This window comes from Podarcis erhardii (genome assembly GCF_964252035.2).
Source record: "Podarcis erhardii genome assembly, chromosome: 3".
NCBI lineage: Eukaryota > Metazoa > Chordata > Lepidosauria > Squamata > Lacertidae > Podarcis > Podarcis erhardii.
The window spans coordinates 96,166,887-96,187,628 of record NC_138507.1 but is presented as its reverse complement, the minus strand read 5'-3'; the positions used below and the strand labels follow the sequence as shown (position 1 = coordinate 96,187,628).

Sequence of the window (20,742 nt, the reverse complement as noted above, 5' to 3'; positions counted from 1 at the left end):
GTTGTAAGAAGGTATGGATCTGCAACCACATCATCATGCACTGGGCCCAGGTGCACACTATGTCTACTTCGTGGGGTCAGCAGCTCAGCTTGTATGACATGACCCATATTATATGGTTGGGCTGGAGAGACATGCATTGGGATGACCTGATGCCATGGCTTACATCTTGCTTCACAGTGCATGGGCTGCCAGATGCCTTGGTGATTCGGCTGGGAGAGAACAACCTAGTTGGCAGGAAGGGTATCAACCTCACCTTAACAGCAGCCTAGAGGCCCACAGCACATCCTCAGATGTCCATCTTGTGGTTGGAATTGTTGGAACGGCAGCAATGATGGGGTGCTTTGGAGCCTGCATGTATAAACAGCGCGTGGAAGAAGATGAACAAGGCAATACTGTATGCGGTGGACACAGCCAGGGAACCAGGTGATTTGGCAGCCTGGCATCTCGTTTGATAAGGTTGAACTGTTTAGGCCTGATGGAGTGCATCTGTGCCCATTGGGAAACGAGGCTTGGCTGATGGACTGGGGCCTACATGATTGGTTGCAGATGTTAGTGGCTTGGCAGAGATCCAGTGAGAGGCCAAACTCAAGTGGCAGAAAAAGGCATTTTGTTGCATCCTGCCCTGGTAAAAGGGTCCGGGGGAAGGATTCTGTCCAAATGTCCAGATGGGGGCTAATGGGCCACAGAACTTCCCAAATGGCATCCTGGAAGGATTGCCTGGAATTGATCCATATCATAGATATGATCCTTATCCCCAGGACTGACCCTGAAGGAACAATCAATCAGCAAATGGGTTGATTCAGGGTGCATACCCAATGACTATACCAAAGCCTACAGACATCAAAGATGGATTGAGGGGAGCTCTACTGATGCAGTCACACTGGGTGCAGAGTTTCTGGGGTGCTGCAAGGGGCACCACACCTATGACATCCAACGGAAGGCGAGAGGCAGGGGATGCTGGATTTTGGCATCACACAGGAAACCAATGAAATTGAGACTCCAAGGTCTGCTACTGCTGACATCTGTAATCAATAAAGGTTCTGGCCATTTTGATCTCAAGAAGTTGTGAAGTCTTCATTTCTGCTTCTCACACCCCTCCCCCCTCCTCAGTGACCTGAGGCTTACTGCGCCTGGGCCCATAACTGCATGCTTATAGGAGACATCAACGTACAGTGTACAATAAATACAAAGCAAAGAACTACATACTTCTAAATATAATTGTAATGATTACCAACATACCTTATTATAATGCTTTGTATTTATGCATTGCATTTCCACTCTACTGATTGAACCATGCAAGACAGGCAGAGATTATATTTAACAGTCATTTATCCATTCATAAAGTACCTCTTTCCTGCTTTTTAAGGCAGCAGATTGGATTAAAAGTTTTTTTTTTTTCATCTCAGTGCCACAAGATTTTACTAATTTACCAGTGAGGGAAGATACTGATAAAGGTACTAATAGCTGCACCTTTCTGTGACTCAACAAGTAAGGGTTTTTTTGCTCAAGTACAGTAGGAATCAATAGGAGTTAATACCAAGTAAATAAATGCATGTTACTTGATTTACTCTGTAATAACGTTTAATGGCATTCATATAGGGTGTATTTTATTTTTGCACCACATATGTGCCTTTAACAGTTGCACAAGAAGCAGAAATCCTCCAGCTGAAGCTTTCCCATAACACCATCTGCATCCCAGAAAGCATGTTCACTTACCACATTTCTTTCTATTTTAAAGTTGCTTGTACAAGGATACAAGGACTGCCTGGGGATGGAGGAATCTTGGTAACATTCAGCTGCAATTAACAGGCAACCAGAAAATGGTTCAAAATCCATGGGAGGGTTCTGATAAAATACCTGACCCTCTAACAGCAAGAAATGATTTGTTAACAGTATTTTGCTTCTAACTTCTACTGAAATGTTAGGAAAGCACATCACTGCTAGCAGATATTTAAAACAAATATTTTAGTTATGCCATTTCTTCCTATGTTAATTTGGTCAAGTGTACAAAAGCCAAATTACTGGGATTTAGTGGAGGTGTTTCTTGCTGCATTTAATGAAAATGAGTACTGAACACTCAAAAGCGCTTTCCCCCGTCTTTCTCTCTCTCTTATATATATATGTAGTTTATTGCACATACACTGCAATTCACCTTTCTCTGCAATTGTCATGGCAGTCATTTTATCACTGATATTATTATCCTCTGAAGATGGTTTGTGGACAGGCCTGTCCTAGTGTCCCCTGCCAGGCTGTCCCAGTTTTATAAACTGTAAATCTTCTTAGTGTATTCTACAGAAAAACAGGGGGGCGACCTTTTTATATAAAAAAGTGAAAAGAAAAAAGGACAGTGGATCCTATAACAATGCATACAAACTGAGGGAATTGTTTGTTAACATTTGGCAACAGTATTTCCATTCACTAAAATTCAGTTTCCTGCTATGACATTACAAAAAACTGAAAGAGAACCTAATACACATAACACCCTTTCACTTTAGTTTATCCTGTGGAACACACACACACACAACCCAAACCCCAATTGGGAGCAGGGAGATAATAATACAATGTAATGGAAGGTACTCCAGGTTTTGGGTAAATTTTGGTTGTACTTAAAGCTGCTTTCTAGATAAGGCCTATGTGGTGCTGCCTGGTGAACCACTAAGCCAATTACATAAGGTACCTTGCTGCGACTGTAATGCTATGGATATAAACAACCAACAGCAGGAAAACAGGGAGGCAGTAAAGTGTGGAGACCTCAACAGGGCTGAGGGAAGGGGCCAAAAACCTGCCATGTCTGTTAGAAGGTGTTTACAGATCAGCAAATGGAGGACAAGGAGGGCTCCCTCCTGACTCCCAAAATTAACTGGCACAGGAAATCTCAGGAGGGAAAAGAATAGGTGCAGAAGAACCCTCTCCCATGAGTGGTGAAGGCTAGGGCACATGAGCAAGGAGGAATATGGGAGCTTGGGGGCAACTTGGGCTATCTTTATTCTCCCCCCTCCTCTGATATCCACACAGTATCTGGGCATTGTAAGCTGTGCACTGCACGGAACCATACATGTGCACATATTTATCTATGTGCATATTTAGAGACAGGAAACACCCATCAACCCACCCTGAGATTTTTCTTCTAGAGACCCTGGAAAAGGAGTTTAAGCCTGAAGAATGACACTGTTAGCAGACAGCACACCCTCAAATGGCAAATGTAGAGATGTAACAATAATAATGATTTGCAATCTATTCAAGGCTACCAGTAATTTCCCCAACACCTGGATCTATCCACCATGTCTCTCTGTGGTTATGTGCCCAGCAGATCAGGGGAATCTAGTCTCCAGCTCTGCACTCTTTTGTCTATTCAGGTTGTCTAACCAAATCTAGCTATTTCATAATTTGGTCCCAAATAATGGGCCAAAATTTGCCCAAGAGTGAGTGAATGAGCAGTGGAAGAAGAAATGGGTGGCATCCTGACCAAGCCCTTCAAAACCTTGAGCTAGCACAGTTCCCAAACTCATATTGCTGGAATACTTTTTTCTAATTTTTAAAAAGCTTTTTCTTTCTTTCCAGAGTGTGTAAGAGTAAGAAGAGTGGCTTGCTCAAACCTGTATTAGTCACTTATCTGGTTGTGCATGCCTGACCAGAAGGGGGCAAGACAAGAGGAAGGACTGATAGTTCTGAATGATAGTATTTCTGCTTCTCTGCAAAGAAAGCAAGTAAGATGTTTCACACTTTAGGCTTTGGGGTGCCCACAAACTTTAAATGTGATTTTAAAAGCTGTAAGAGTAGTTGCTTATCTTGTAAGTGCATCATTTTATTCATCTTTCATTCATTGCTGGAATTATTACAGTAATTATGTTCTATAGCAAAGAAGACACACACACACACACACAAATTTATATATTAGCAAAATTTACATATTAGCAAAGTGGCACTTTTCAGGTACCAATGAATAAAGCCCATCTGTCTACAGGGAGCAAGAAAGGTACAAACAGATCGGCATTGAATTCTAATGAATCTCTATGGTTTCTCTCTCTGTCACTGCAGCACTTTGATGGAGGATAAAATTTACCTTTACTTTCAACATTTTCTATAAAGAGGGTGGTGAGCATTCATAACCTTAAAAACAAAGCAAGGCCTACTTTCGCTTTGGTGCGCATTTAAAATTGTTACAATTGAGCTTTGTGCCTCATTTCACTTTAATGGATATGCTACTAAAATGTTGCCCGCATTTACCAAGTATAAGTAATGAAAGACCCTGGTTGTTGCTTGTCACATTAATTGAAAGGGGAAGGGAGAAAGAAAGGGAGGTGTGTGTGTGGTTGTTTTTTTATAAAAAAGCAAAGAAAAATCCAAGGAGTGCTTCAAAGGAAATGTATTTGTACTGAATCAATCTAAATCAGTGTTAAATGCTACTGGATGAAACATCTGGCGAATGACAGTTACAAGAATATTCACTAGCTTCTGGTATAATATTGAATAAGGCCTACAAATATGACAATATTAGTGAATGAGCAAAGCTGTGATCAGCAGCTAATTTGGAAAAGGAGCTATAAAATGAGTAACAAAATGGGTGGGGTTTTTTTTAACTCCTGTTGGCATGAATTCACAAGATTTAAAGTTGTTCTTCATTTTATATGAACTGTATTCAAGAAAAACAAAAGGAGGTACTTTTTCACCCAGCAGATAGTTGAACTAAGGATACAGTCCAGCAGGATATAGTGAGAGACATCAATTCAGATGGCTTTAAAATAGGATAAGGCTATCAATAGCTACTTGCCATGATGGCTATGTTATATCTCTAGTGTCTAAGGTAATATGCCTCTGAATACCATATGCTGGGAATAAGAAGAGGAGAGAATGTTGTTACACTCAAGTTTCATTTGTGGGTTTGTGGGTTGACCACTGCAAGAACAGGATGCTGGAACAGTTGGGCCTTTAGACTGATCCAGCAGGGCTGTTCTTATGCCCTTATATGGTAAGTGAGCTTGCATGTATCAAGCTCGTGTGGTAAAGGTGCAATAAATAGGTTGTATTAGATCTGAAACTGTGGCTTTTATTCCATGCATCCAACTTCAATGCAGATTTCAATCCTCTTGGTAAATGCTCCGAGTTTCTTGTTTTCCTTGGCTTTATCTTGAGTTGGTATTAGATGGCTGATAGTTTTAGCTGTATTTTATTTGGGAATTTAATTTTTATGGGCTGGATGCGTGTCATATTATGATCACCATGTTTAATTCATTAATTATGGTGGGCTTCATATTGTTTTTATTCTGCAAGCTGTCTTGAGATAGGTAGCGTGCCTCCTGCATCAATATTCTGTCATCCTTTGTGCATTTCAAGCACAAACAGGTGCACCAAGTTGTGCCCAACATTTGGGGGGGGGCGCATCACACGTGCATGATGTCACACACGATGCCCCCCAACCCACTGAGTCCACCATCCACCGGGCACATTTTCTGGAGGGGGCATGACCAGGTGCCCCCCCAAACAGGCTCCAATGGGTGTGTGATGGCGCTGTCGAGGCAGCTTCCTTGAAGTGGGGAATCAGCTGCAGAGACCTGCCATTCCTCTCAACTGGGTTGCACTGTGCACAGCTCCACTGCAGTGGAGGAGGCTTGAAGCCTCCTCCACTCCCTATACATGGCTCCCCTGAGCACAAATAAATTGCGTGGAGGCAGGGAGGAATGATTGATCAATGTAAACTAGTGCTGGACTCCAAATCCCTATCTTTCATTGGACCATCCGAATCCTGCAGAGGGCAGATTTGGAGTTGAAGGTTGTTCAGAGAAGTGCCTCATAGATTTGGCAGTGGGGGTGGTGGGCAGCCTTCTACCATGATAGATACAAGACAGCAAAGGACTGAACTCTCTCTTTTACTGAATAAAATAAGTTGCAATGGCTTCATGCTGTGGCTTCACTTATGTCATGTGCATGTGGTCCTGAAGATGAAGGAGGAGTCAAAAACTGAACTCTGGTGAGCCCTTTCAGAATCCTTCACACACAGGAACTGCACCAATGCTGTGAGTATCATTATTTGGCTTGATTGGATATCATCTTTCCCTCATAGTTCTCCCTAAGCAGGGCAAAACAGCCACTGGGAGTAGTTCATAATCACCCACGTGATTATGTCACAAGCTTTATGTATTAAAAGTAATTTGTCCTAGAAAATGAACTGCAATCTTACTGGCAAAAGAGATACTTCAGAGATCAATAGCGGCAGGGGTGGGGAGGGAATTACCCAAGATACATCTTTGTCCCTAGAGGCCTAAGTGTCCTCTGTGGCTAGGAGTGCCCTTGCTTGGTTTGCCAACTCCGACTGTTCCTAGACAGGGATAGCCTGACCATTGTAATCTATACATTAGCAACCTCAATGTTAGATTATTGTAATGCACTCCATGTGGGGCTGCCCATATGGGTCTGGTTCAGAAGCTCCAGATGGTGCAGAATGCTGCAGCGAGATTGCTGATGGGAGCTTCTGGCTGAGAACATGTGACACTGGCTGCCCATCTGGCTACCAAGCCAGGTTCAAGGTTCTTGTTGATTTATAACCAACTGCGGTTGACCAACTGCGGTCCAAGATACCTCAGGGATTGCCTGAACCCTTATTCTCCAGACTGATCACTGAAATCACATGAAATTCAGTCCTGTGGAACACCCTGACATTAGAAATTCAGCAGGTGCCTTCCACGCCAACTTTTAAACGCCTGCTGAAAACTTTTCTGTCAGGCCTACTCAGGCAATTAAGAGTACATCCCCCCAATGGTCTGTTTATGTTTATCTTTAATTTGTTTTTGCTTTTAACTTGCTTTTAATATTTTATGATTTTATTCTTGGTTTTATGTTTTTATATTGTTGCAACCCATTGTGCTATATATTTTTGATACAGTATGTATAAATATTTTTATATACATACATACATACATACATACATACATACATACATACATACATACACTGGCAAAGGCAAAGTCCATATATGCAGAATCTGTCCATTTCATTTTTTTCTGTTTTTCTCATCTTCAATTCAGCTCTTCACATTTTTGCAGTACAAAAGCATGAAAATCCTTTAGCATTTTACTGCAAATTTCTCCAAATCACCTTTTTATATGCACATTTGACTAATGTACACAGCTTTGCAAGCAGCTTTCCTAATATAATGCATTTTTGTATATTATTTTCATATATACATTCATTTTTAAGCACACTTTCCCCCAAAATATGCATTTCGGTGAACAAAATTAAGAGAAGTATTAATTTTGAATGACAACTGTGTTTTGTTTATTTCAGAAAGTGTGAATTTAAATAACTGAATCAAATTTCTCCACCCTCCCTAGTCTATATAAGACAAGACTTCATTTAACATGTAAGCAGAACAACTAATTAGCAGCGTTTTCTTCCCCCACCCCTCTGTCTCACTCTCCCCGACTAATACACTTCACTAATAGTAAAAGAAAAGATTGAGTGGAATGCTGCTGTCAACACAATGGAATTCCAGATAGTTATGGTGATGAATTTCATTGTAAATGAGGATCAATGTCCAACACTACTTTGGAATAGTAATTTCTTAATTCTTATTCAGCTCCAGCAGGAAAGATAATATAACTTGATCTGAATTGACCATGTGATCCTGATAGCATCCCATTAATGGGCTGTTCATTTAATTTATGTAATTTTTAAAAATTAAATAATCATATTTTAAATCCCACTGCAACTATTCAGTTTGAAAGTACATCTTCAAAAAGTTATACAATCTTTATAAATCAGCATGGCGAAAAGTTTAGCCTGTTGACTGTACTTTTTAAAATCTATTTTTAATCTCATGCTTCCTCCATCTTCTTCATTCTCTTGCCCCTTGAAAACACTATATTTCTTTTATGCCTACCTTTTTCTTTGGTGCTATGCAGAAGGTGTCTATAAAGACATCTATGCTAAATAATTCAAGGCTCTGTGCCTATATAGGGTCAACATAAAAGCTAAGGGACACTTACAGTGAAAGCTATGAAGCTAACAACATTCCATGTTTCTAAGAAAGAATATAATATGGATACATATAGCCTTCAGATGTGCTTGACAGCATCGAAAACATGTAGGCAAGCCCCAGCACAGACACTGACATTCATGTTGGCCACACAAGACCAGCCAACGTGTGATGGTTATTAGCCCAAAAGTGGCCTACCTGAGTACAGGTATATGAATGCCATGTTCCTGTCCCCATGAAGAGAGCCCTATTTGCATAAATTCAGACTAAACTGATCATCTGTCACATTGGAGAGCATGGCTGGCATATCTGAGGGATGGGGCTAATTATCACACACTCAAAAGGTCACATATTTATGTACTCACAGGACTACTGTTTCAGTTCTCAGCAGGAATGTGTTGTAGATTTCAGGTTCTGAGACCCCAAAAACAACTCAGATGTACCCAGAGTCATGTCAATGATTAAGTTTCGGGGAAATCAGAATCCAAAAGGATAGAGGCAGGGATGCTGTCAAAGCTAAGCCAAGGATGAACTCCAGACAAGACAGGGGGGTGAAGCAAGGCAAAGCCACACAGTCTGTAATGATACTCTCACTTTTGGTTTGATTAGTTGGAGCGGTTAGCTCTGAAGCCAGAGACCAAGGAACAGGAACATGTGGCCTTCTGAATGTTGTTGAACTGTAGCTCCTGTTAACCCCAGCCAGCATACTTGAATGAGCAGGGGTGATGGGAATTGCAGCCCAGCAACATCTAGAAGTCCACAGGTCACTGGGATATGCTGATTGGTACTGCAGCCATGCTGGTGTCCTTGACCCATGAAGCTTAGTGGACTGGGCTTGCTGAGGAGCTAGAGGTGCAGGAGGTAAGATGGTAGAAGCTGCCTGCTAGAGACCCTGGTTATAGATGCCCCTGCCTCTTACACACAAGAATTTGGACATTTTATTTTACAGAAATTATACTGCTTTATTCTTTTAGGGCTGCCAGGTAGCTAAACAAATAATTCTTTTTACCTTTAATTAACCTGCATCAACAGCAACTCTTTAATGGTTATTAATTGTTAGGACCTGTTACCCAATCCCAACATACATTAGTTCAAGCAAAAAAGGGGGCTTCTATCTTGTCACATACCAGGCAGGTGAGCGGCAGGACCTTTAGCAAAAGAAACCAGGTAAGAGTTGCAGTGGTGGTAACATATCATGCTTCTGCAAGACAGCCAAACTATTCTCAGGCAGTCTAATCATTAAAAAGCTCAGGTTTCCACAAGGGACATATTAGCAGTTCTGGAGGATGGGCTTGGGGTTTTGAAAGTAACTAAGCGTATTTTGCTGTTCCACTAGTGTTCTTTAGTTTACTATGCCAGCAACTTTGGGAGAGACGTGGCCAGCAGAAGGCACACTTTCTAGAGGAAACCATTCGATCTTCAGGGACTTTTATACATCTCAGGCTATTTATTATTTTTTTCAAGAAAAAAAGGGGTTACAGGCAAGACTTAACGGGCTGGGTGTCAAAGAACCCACACACCAAAGGAAACTGTGTGTGTGTGTGTGTGTGTGTGTGTGTACGCACGCACACACCTCATTAAGAAAATGTATGAAGTACTGTTTTCTATTCTTGGCTACAGTGATATGTGCTGACAGGGTCACAGCTGCCTTACTGTGATTTCGTCAGAATTTGGTTTATCAAGCAGCACAACAACATTAACTTGGGCTCTTTGCAATACACAATCACACTGCAACATAAAGAAAGGTAGCATCGGACATTTAAAAAGTGATGGCAGTACTACAGGATTTTAGCCTGCTTAAAGAGTATTTCGCAAAGAACAGGGTTTGGGAGAATAAGGGCAGACTTCACTAAGGACATATGAATGCTACTGAGATGAGATAACAAAGATAAGGAAGGAAGTACTCACATAGGATAAATATTATATGAGATGAGGAGGCTCAAGGCCTTATATCAGGGCCAGCATTGCTCAATACCCAACATCCTGCAGGTTTTCTTCCAATTCAGAACGTGGGAAAGCATCCTGGAAACAGATTATCCACAGCAGCATAATTATTTCCAGAAAAGACTGTAGGGCGGGAGTTGTCAATGTATTGCCCTCCAGAGCTTGTTGAAGTGTAACTCCCATCAGCCTCTGCTGGTGAGGCCAATGGTCAGGGATGGTGGGAGGAGAAGCCCAACAACATCTGGCTACCCTTGCTGTAGTGGAACTGTTTTAGCCATTTCTGAAAGCATCTATGCTTCTTTGAGAATTCAGGGGACATCTATCATGTACTCCAACAGTGATCCAATACAGGCAGGACAGTAAAATTGGAAACATTAAATAATTAGTAAGCAAGGATAAATTCAGTTTATCAACTTGGAGTACTTGTCCTTTGAACTGCTGTTATTTATTGCTCATAAGACTGCTGCTATCCTGTTTTTATATGCTATTATGACTAATTTAGTTTTTAACGTGCTGTACTGTTTTGTTATAGTGTTATGCTATTTGAATGTTGTTTATATGCTTAAGTTTGGTTTATTTTGTATGATGTTGTTGGTATTGTTTATTATTGTTTATTATTATGAGTGTTATAACCTGCCCTGGAAACACTGGTTTTATATGTCTTGTTTAATTAATTGAATTCTGCATGCATGCAGCACCTCAATGATCCAGTTAGTTCCACTATAAAGTCTCAAGTAACTCACCTTCCCTACCTCCTCATGACACCAAATTTAAAATTAAAATGTAGTAATACAAAGTTTACTGAGACTACAACCCGGTCCATAGGTACACGTGCTCATGTTCCATTGAAATTCTATATTTAGGTTCTTCAGAAGTGTTCTTCTAATTCCTAGTAATCGAGTTCACTCTTCCCCAGAAAGAATATCCAGCATCCCAAACAGCAACTGAGTGAATGGAAAGCCAGAAATAGAACCCGACAGATCAATAGATTTGACTGAGAAAGCGTTTGCATTCTCAGGGGTAGAGATCATTGTGTTTCTAAGTGGATCAGAGATATGATCCTTAGCCACTGTGAATGGAATGGAAACTGGATGCCATCAGAGGGAGATACAAGTGCTTACGTGGTGAGGCAATATGGCAAAGAATAGAACTGTGGGAGGAATGAAAGACTGCCTAGAAAATCTTTAAATAAGTCCAGTCTTAAATTCTAATTCACAACAAAGGAATTGAGAAATGGCTGGAGAAAACACCATATTCCATCTAAATAAATACATCTATAAACCTAAAATGATATTTGAAATTAATTCCCAAGCCTATTCACATATATTACAGTTACATTTTAGAAAATTCTCAATGTACTCCTGTAGACAAGAACATAATTTTTCCATGTATCTCAAAATGTATTTATTTATTGTAACATTTTCTAAATTGCATTTTTATCCAAGCATGAATTCCAGGGTGGCATACATACAAATTCCAAATTACCAATGCAAGAATAAAACAAACAATAAAAATATCATAATAAAACAGAGGTAATAAACCAAAACTATTCAACCAACTAAAACAAAACGTTACGTCTAAAAACTCTGGGCAAATAAAAATCATGAACTGGTAACAAAAATAATACGATGTTGGTGACAGTCTTTCTCCTTTCAGAGGGCATTCTAAAGCTAGGGCGCCACCACCAAATGGGCTCTCTCCTTCATGGATGTATAATGTACCTCTTCAAATATTTCCTACAGATTGCCCTTTAATAATAAGAGGCCATCAAAAATAATTTAGATGCCATACACAACTTGGGTCTAAACTACCTTAGGGACTGCCTGACACTTCAATTGCAGAGATCCTCTGATGGGGCACCTCTGGTGGTCCCCATGCCCCTAAGATTCGGTTGTCCTTCACTAAGGACAGGCCCTGCCCTTTGGAACTCCCTACCAATAGGGTTTTGGCAGGAACCAGCCCTCCCTTTCTTCAGACATCTTCTGAAAAGCTTTTTGTTCAGAAAGAACTTTGCAATGTGATTTTTTTCTTTTAACCAATCAGTATTTATTGATTTTTCTTGATGTTTTAATGATGTTTCTATGGATCTCTTTATGGTTTTACCCTTAAAAGGATACTCAACTTTGCTATATGTTTATGAAAGTGCATATTATTTGTAAATAAATAAATAAACAAGCAAGCAAGCAAGCAAGCAAGCTGAGTTATGCCCATCAAATTCCACAAATGCTACCTGACCTGCCAATGGCCTACAACACAGACCATCCTTTTTTGAAAGGCATTTGCTATTCTGCTGGTTAAAACTTTTGAGGTTATTTGCAAGTTGCAGCTCACTTTTTCTAACCAACGATATGGTGTGAACATCTGCCAAACGGGCATTTGAATCCTGGTTTCCCAGGTCATAGACTGACACTATGACCACTACACCACATTGGCTCTCTATGAGAACGGGATGCTGGACCAGATGGACCACTGGCCTGATCCAGCAGGCTATTCTTACGCTGCTTGGATATGTTATAGAATCAAAACCAAATTATTTATTCTCCAGAAGATGTTACCTGTCTTGTGCAAGGGGTTGATCTTGCTGAAAATAATTTGTAATAATAAAAATGAATACTGAATAATTGACATTTGTTTCACACTTTCAAATATATTAACTAGTTATAGTCCTTACAACATCTTAGTAAGGTTAGTAAGTAGTAAGCAAGCTGAAAGAGAGTGACTTGCCTAAGGGCACTCGGGATCATGGCATGACCAAGCTTCAATTTGAAGTTAGTAGGGTGACCCAGGTCTGTGTCTGGTGTATATCTAATGCCCAGGCATTTAATTGAGGTCACTGATAGGGATGACCTTATTAGTCTTTGATCCATTAGGCATTTTTGCCTCTGTTGTTCATTGGAATACTTTGACGGCTTATAACATGTCATTCTAGGTTACAGAGAGTAGTGGCCACAGCACCACAGAAGATATTTTTAGTTGATTGCTGTGTTTCCTGATTGAATCTGGTGTTGTGGTCATAGTGTCAGTCTACGACCTGGGAAACCAGGATTCAAATCCCCATTCGGCGATGAAAAGCAGTGGGTAACATTGGACCAGCCACTGACTCCTTCACAGGGCTGTTGTGGGGATTAAGTGAGGAGAGAGTGAACCATGTATGCCACCTTAATAAATGAATGCCTGTGGAAGTCTGCAAGCAGAACCTGAGTACGTCTGCACCTGCAGTTTCCAGCAAGTGATATCCAGAAACATTACTGCCTCCAATATATAGTAATGTAAGCACAACAATGGGTTTAACTAGCTAGACATAAATTTATTGTCCCTTCTATAGGAAATCTGCTATCCATAGAAGAAAAATCAGTGAACACTTGCCCATAAGATCAGGAAATCAGGCAAAACTTTTTTTGTAAGCTACTGGCCATTATCTGAGGCAAAGGTTTGAAGCCCTGGCCAACACAATTATACATAGGAAAGAAGCTTCTCCCTTCAGGTTAACACTCTGTCCACAGTGGTTGTCAGACTGTCATCTAGGAGGATAAAATGAAGCCAAAATCTAATTAGAAAATTTGGACTTCCTATTACAGTATGCTGATTTTTTAAAAAATCAAATGTGATTTCAAAGAAGGACTGTAACTCCATGGTAGAAACATCTTGCACACATAAGGTCCTAGGTTAACATTCCTAACATTTCCAGGTAGGTCTGGGAAAGCCCTCTGTCTGAAAACCTGGTGAATTGCTGTCTGTCAATGAAGACAATACAGTACTGAACAAAAATGGCAGGCCATTGGTCTGCCTTAGTATTACGCAGTTCCCTATGTCCCATGCAGCAAAACCATCAGTGCATGGATGTGCAATGGTTCCTGCTTCTTGGACTAACAAACAAATGGCAAGGTTCAACTGGGTTGATAAACAATTTACCAGAATTTATTGTGACAAACAGCAATGTTGTACTTTGGAAAGAACTGCACTGATACAGCAGTACCCAAAGACATCTGTTCCGTAGCATTTGCTTCAGGTGGGCTTGTGGGAAATTGGAATGTGGGGAGGGGAAAATTCCTTCCAGACCATCATGACCAGTTTTAACAGCTCATAGACTCAGCAAAACAGCTTGTAGGATCAGGATCATTGACATTAAGTATCATCTGTAATTGGATTCTGCATAGAGAACAACTTTCAGGAGACATTTCTGTCTTTGGAAAAATAAAGAATTTTTTAAAAAGCTAAACATATGGGTACTGAGACTACAAATACGGATTTCGTGACAAAACATATGGAAGCCCATAAGGAAAAAAGGTTTCTTTGCCAAAAGATTGTACTGAAAATTTATCCCTTGATAAGAACAGTACAAATCTACCCTTTCACTGTACAGCACTGTTTGCTGATGGATTAGAATGTTATAAATTCACATGCAAATTTGGCAAACTATTCCACTGTTATCATCTTTATTAGATTTACGAAGACAGTCCTGCTTATTTTCTTTTATTTTCTTAATCCCTTTCATCACTTAATAGCTCGGAAAGTAATGGATTTTCAGCAAAAAAAGGCTTATTACAATCAATCCTGTTGCGCTGTTGTGTGCACTCTCCCTCTTTCTACTCGATGCTTAACTAATGAAACTTATTTTTCTCCAGAACCTCAACAGAAAATCTTTTTCTAAGGGAAAAATATGCTTAATACAGCACTGACATGTAATACCACAGCTGCACTATTCTTCTCCTATGGGTGACCACCTAGAGCTTTGCAAAACCCACAATTCATACTGTACTCACTAAAGTCTACCTTATAATAGTGAAACAAGGAGCTATTAAATATATACGTTTCACTTCAAAATTACTGTGGGACGCGATCTATCCTCTGGTGACGTCTAGGGTTCTTTTCCTCTATCCTTTACAATGGAGTAGTGGTGAGGTTAAAGCTACCAGCATGAGTTTGACCAAACTGCGGGAGGCAGTGGAAGACAGTAGTGCCTAACGTGCTCTGGTCCATGGGGTCACGAAGAGTCAGACATGACTAAACAACAACAACAATGCTTTTTTATTCAATTTTTGTTATATTTATGGCTTCTATTATTAACACTTCAGATTTGTATGGCAGCTGTTATGGGTCTTGTCTGCTCCCTGGCTATTCTCTGTTTTGTTATTATTTTAATTGTATTAATAGATTATTTGTATGATGATGTAGATACAAACCTCATGTCAGTAATCTTGTCGGTCAAGTGCTTTAGTCTGAAGCCTTCCTACAAACCATATGCAAACACGAGGTTGCTGAAAGCCTTTTCAACACAAATGTGGAATATATCCGCAAGGGTAATTGGTCATAAAGCAAGGGTTCATAGGAGTCAAAGACCTCAAGAGAGGTACTCAGAAAAAAGAAACCTGGGAACTTATACTACACAGGGCAATGATTACAAGAATATGGCCCAATTTTGCCAGTATTTATTCATGTGATCAGCTTTATTCACATAACTCTCCCTATTGACTTTGGCCCTCATTCCAGCCCAGGGAAGTAAATAATAGGTCTTTTTTCCATTGGCTTCATGAATGAAATTATTTGTGCGTTTGTGGAATTGGGCCCCAAGCCCATTGAATGAATTGTAGTGATAGATTGTTTGTAGAGATCTGACCAATGAACAAAGCAGCTAAGGATTCCACTCCAGCGTGGGCAAAAGAGGATTATCACTGAGGCATGCTTGCTCTCCAGTGAATGTTCCCAACTGATAGATTTGTACAAGGCTGCCTTTGTGATTAGTCCGGAGATATGAATGCTTCCAAATGTAAGAACAAGATGGAAAAAATAACTTTCACAAATTGAAATGCAATACTCAATTCAATTAAAACAAAATGCTGTGATCTGGAATTGACCCAAGGCTATACGATAAAGTTATTTGTTTTGTGCCAAGTTTAGTAGCTGTTTTCCACAATGCCCATTCATTTAAGTTTTATGGAAATATTGACCTTTTCACCCAGAACAGAAGCAAACTAATTTCATTAAAGTTGTTAGAGGCGTGTGTTTTTTTGTGTGTGTGACCATGCCAATTCTAGAATTTCATTCTGCTTTCTGCAATGTAATGCTTTCTATTCTCTCCCTGTCTTGTACCAATTCATTCCATTGTTCAAAAATGGAACTGTCCAGATGGCCGTGTGTCCCATGCTGGCATTAGCACCTTAACAGTACACCAGAAGTAAAGGGAAATATACTCACATATTTGAGATATGAGCTCCCATTGTTTTGCTCACAGTTCTCCTTTTTCCTATATGATCCTACTAGCCCCCAAATTATATTTAGGACTACTAGGACTCTGCATTTGGAACAATTCAATCTTCACAGCTTGCCTGTGTCCATAATACAACAACAGCATGTCCAGTATTCTGAAAATGTTCTTTCTTAAAAGCTATCCACTACATGCACTCTTTTTTAAGAATGTAAGAAGAGCCCTTCTGAATCTAGTCCAGCACTGGCCAACCGGATACCGATGGGAAGCATGCAAGCAGGACATGAGTGCTCCAAGGATAAAGCGGGAACATGTGTTATGAAGAAAGGGAGGGGAAGGAAGGGAATTGCAGCTTTAAAAAAAGTTGGATGGGAGATATCTCAAAATTTGCTTTTTAAGAGTATTTCAAGTAACATGAGTTCTTTCTTTTGTATATAGTATTATAGAGCTATATAGCAGACAAAGACCATGATGCTTTGCAGCAACCACTAAATGTACTTTTATTGAACCAAGTATCTTTTCAATGCGCATATTACATTTTGGTAGCATATTCATGACACTGATACTGGGACTCAGTTGCCTTGTTCTATATACAAGGGGTTACTAGATTCTTGAAGCAACATAATACAACTTTTTGAGGGGTTTGTAACAAAATGCATTAATAAATTCCACCCTTTCTGCTGTTTTCATGTACTGCAGTTTTTTTTAATTTATTTTGTGATTTTATTTCATTGTATGCAGCCCACTCTGGGACCCCATGGTAAAGGGTAACAAGCACTAAATAGATAGCAATTTTAAAGACTGCCTCCCTTTCTATCTCCCATGCTTGGAAGTCAGCTCACTACCATGAAAGGTAGCTGGCCTCTCATAAAACAGCTTAGTTTCCAGTGGCATGTAAACCCAACACATCTGAAAAATAGTGTCTAGAAAGGATGTGGTCCTAGATAGCTCAAGGGTCAGATAAACAGCCTCCACAAGCTCCCAATGAGACCCACAAGCTGTAATGCATCTATCCCCTGGATTGGGTGGCCAATAAGGCCTGGGCACTACAAATGTGGTTTAAAGCAGTCCTGGATAATGGCATGGGGACCTCTAGTCCTAGATATTGAATCGAGTAAAGCATCTACTTTACTGCCTGCCTCTTTTGTGCTACAACTCTTCAGATTAGCACATTATAGGCAAAACCAAACAAACAAACCACACAAAGCATTGAAAGCTATGTATGTACTGCAGTGTGCACTAGATGGCACTGTCTCATACTTTGGACTTGACTTGTGGTGCTCTTGACAAAAATGGTGGCCACCACTGGACTTACGGTAAAACAAGAGAAGCCCAATTGTCTGACTAGAGTTACCAGCTGTCCTCCATTTGATGTAGGGTCAGTGTTCCAACAGTATTATCATGCCATATCAGTATTATCATGCCAAATGCACTGTAACGTTACTAAAAGTTGCTCCTCCACCATCAGTTCACACTTTTAATGTCCTTTGGAGTTCCAAAAAGTTGTTTGGTGGTCTGACATGAGAGCTGCTGAAAAACAAACTTTCAGAAGATATTCACTGCATGTGCGCTATCGCTTGTGCATCCAGCAGCTCTAATAAACTCATGTGAGAAAATACTGTATGTATATTCTCTTTAGACAGAAACAGCCCTAAAAGTTTCCTGAGGAAGGAGTTAGAAAAATTCATGCTTGATAGCAATTTATACCCCTAAACTCTGTAAGAAGGAACAGTATTTGCTACTTGCCAAACCAGCACATGTTCATAGAGAGAATGCGGTCAAGTGGTCAGGAGCAGAGCTGATGTTAATTAGCAATGAAATGAGGAATGAACCAGCATTAGCCCTGAGACTAATCAATGGGAAAAATCACTCCAAGCAGGCAGCTTAATGAAGTACTATACAGCTGTTTATTTTTAGTCTTTTTTTTAGCCTGGAAACAAAATCCCTATTAGTTAAAAAAAAACTTTCTAACTTGTTTTTAGAGACATGATACTGTATAGTTCTGATTTGGCTTTTCTGTTAACTATTTTAGTCTCTGACACTGTCACAATTTACAGAACTTGGAAAATTAAGGTGACTCAGACACACTAAACTATTAGTGCCTATTATGTTGTGTGATCAGCCCTTCTTGTTACTACAGTTATGGCTGTGAGTAATATTAAATAATACAAAACATAATATAGTGCTATTGAGAGTTCAAATCTTTTTACATGTTATATGTCAATAGTTCCTTGCCATGTAACATAGTCCCAATGAGAATTGCAGCTCTCCCCATGCCTACTATTACTATTATTACTTAAAGAGATGCATCAGCAAGCAATGCTTTTGGTTCCTGTCTGCTTTAGCCTTTATAGTAACTATACAGGGGGCAACCATTTTGCACATGTCCAATTGACACATGAATGCCAGTGGAAGGCTGTTTTCAACCCCAATTGATGGCAGCATTGAGTGAGTATGCATGTGTGTGTGCATGCATGTATGCATGCTTGTGTGTGCATGTTGCCCAGAACAGTGTACTGTATCCGGTTTGCAAATATCCCTATAATCCATGGTACACTATCCTAATACTTATAGAAAATAAGTCCCTTTAGTTAAAGCTGGTGCACCACTGCAATACTGATACAAATGTCGCAGGGAGATTAGAGGAGCAGAGAGGAAACAGCTTTTCCCTGCTTGCCTCACATAAGATACCAATGAAATTGCCCCAGCCCTCACTCAACTCTTGACTGCTCTGGGCTGACTGTGAATTTCTGGAAATAGCTAGCCCTTGACCAACACAGAGATGATATTCAACTTGTTGCCCAGGATAATAAATGCCCTGGGTGAGGGGAGCTCACTGCCTCTATTTTTCTATTCATCAAGTGCCATTACTTTGTTTTGTGTCGTGGAAACAAGCATCTTGTTTAGTCCAATTTAATAATATAGTAGGATGATTTTATTATATGATGAAAGTAAGTAGTACATTTGTTTGTGAGTGCTATTGCACTTTTATACAAATCAATCTGATTCATTTCTAAATTAAATTACCTTTCTAAGCAATATTAAAGAGTATGTGTTTGAACTTAAAATATTACTGCAGAGCTTTCCAAACTGTGTGTCGCGACACATTAGTGTGTCAGTTCCAGTGTGTAGGTGTGTCACGTGAACACTTCCTGTGCTCCTCTTGGGGCTGAAAAGGGGTTAGTTTATCCTCCGGTTTGCTAGTAAAACTGAATTACTGTGTTGTGAAATGATGCATGTCTAAAAGGTGTGTCACCAACATGAAAAGTTTGGAAAGCTCTGTATTACTGGTTCCTTACACACCTAGTTGCAATAAGCACTGAGTTACAAATGCTACCATTCTGACTCCAGTGAAGCCTTTTCTTCAGTAACAATAGAACAAAATACAGGAACTTTTCTTAAACCAGTAAGCTCAAGTAGTCTTTAAACTGATATCATCAGGGACAATTTCTAAGTCAAGTTCACCTCTGGAAGATGAAAACATTACTGTGAATGTATTCATTAGGTCTGGACTGACAAGTCTAAATTAAAATGTACTGTGTTTGTAAAGGAGGGAGAGAGGCTAGAATGAGGGGGTTGAGGAGACAGAGAGTGTACAGGACAGCCCCAATATTATATAATATGCAAGATATTGAATATTCACGTTATTTGCACTAAGAAAGCTAGAGAGCAGGCAATTTTCAAATGATCTGTGTTTTCCAGGTTTAAAAGCTACTTTTTGAAAAGTGACAAAACACAGATGTATTTTGATGTAACTCTCATCCATTTCAATGGAACTTACTTCAAGAAAGGATACTAAGGATCATGACCTCTGGAGAGAATTTTCAAAGAGAATGAAGATTTGTTTTGAAAGGGGGATTTAGGTACCTATCAGTCTGGAGCCTATTCTTAAAATGTTGCATTAAACTGAACATTCACAAGTCTGACTATAAATCAACAAAAGTAGGTCAGCTAAGTATGAATGCTTCCCTTTCCCAACAGGCTAGGCTAGAACTGTTCTCCCTAACATGCTAACTTTCCAAAAAGTGGGGAGGTTTTTTGTTTGGGGATTCGGTTGATTTCAAACATGCCCCTGCTGGTATTCTCAATTCCAGGCCCATGCTGAGGCCCGGGGCATGAGTCTTGTCCATGAAATGTGCCACGACGGCAGCACTGCCTAATCTCATCTGACACTACACACTAGTATGCAGTAATGCAGGTCCAGAATTTACTATTGAAGCCTTGCAGTGGTTCACCCAGGGCCGTTTCACCCTTTAACTCTCTGGTTGGTTGGGAGGCATGGGGTCTTCCTGGCATGACAGTGTAAGTCTGGAAGGCCACAGGCAGGGTCCCCCAGCAAGCTTAGCCCACCAAAGCCCAGGGCAAGTGTACCTGGCTGACCCCCTCCCCGCACAGGCCTGCTGTATTCGCATGATTCTTCTGAATGTGGAGACAGACCCTGAGACCTCCAACAGTTAAGAATATGCCTTGTGGATCAGACCAGAGGCCTGTCTCATCCAGCATCCCCCACCACCACTCAGTGGCAACCAGATGCTTCCAGTAAGGTCAGGAAGGCAATATATTTCTCCTGCTGTTCTTAAGTAACTGGTATTTCAGATGCTTGCTGCCTTTGATCTTAGAG

At 40.2% G+C, this 20,742-nt stretch overlaps 1 protein-coding gene across 14 annotated transcripts in view; it reads right to left on the bottom strand.

Moving 5' to 3' along the window:
* Window positions 1–20,742, bottom strand: part of ESRRG (estrogen related receptor gamma) — a 478,583-nt gene that overhangs the window by 301,190 nt on the left and 156,651 nt on the right. Inside the window, exon 1 of one of the 14 annotated variants that reach the window (XM_081854812.1) lies at window positions 3,597–3,615. The exons of the other annotated variants lie outside the window; for them this stretch is intronic. The gene's annotated coding sequence lies outside the window, so the exon portion shown is untranslated. Of the gene's footprint in view, window positions 1–3,596; window positions 3,616–20,742 lie in introns of those variants that run through there. 14 annotated transcript variants of the gene reach the window in all.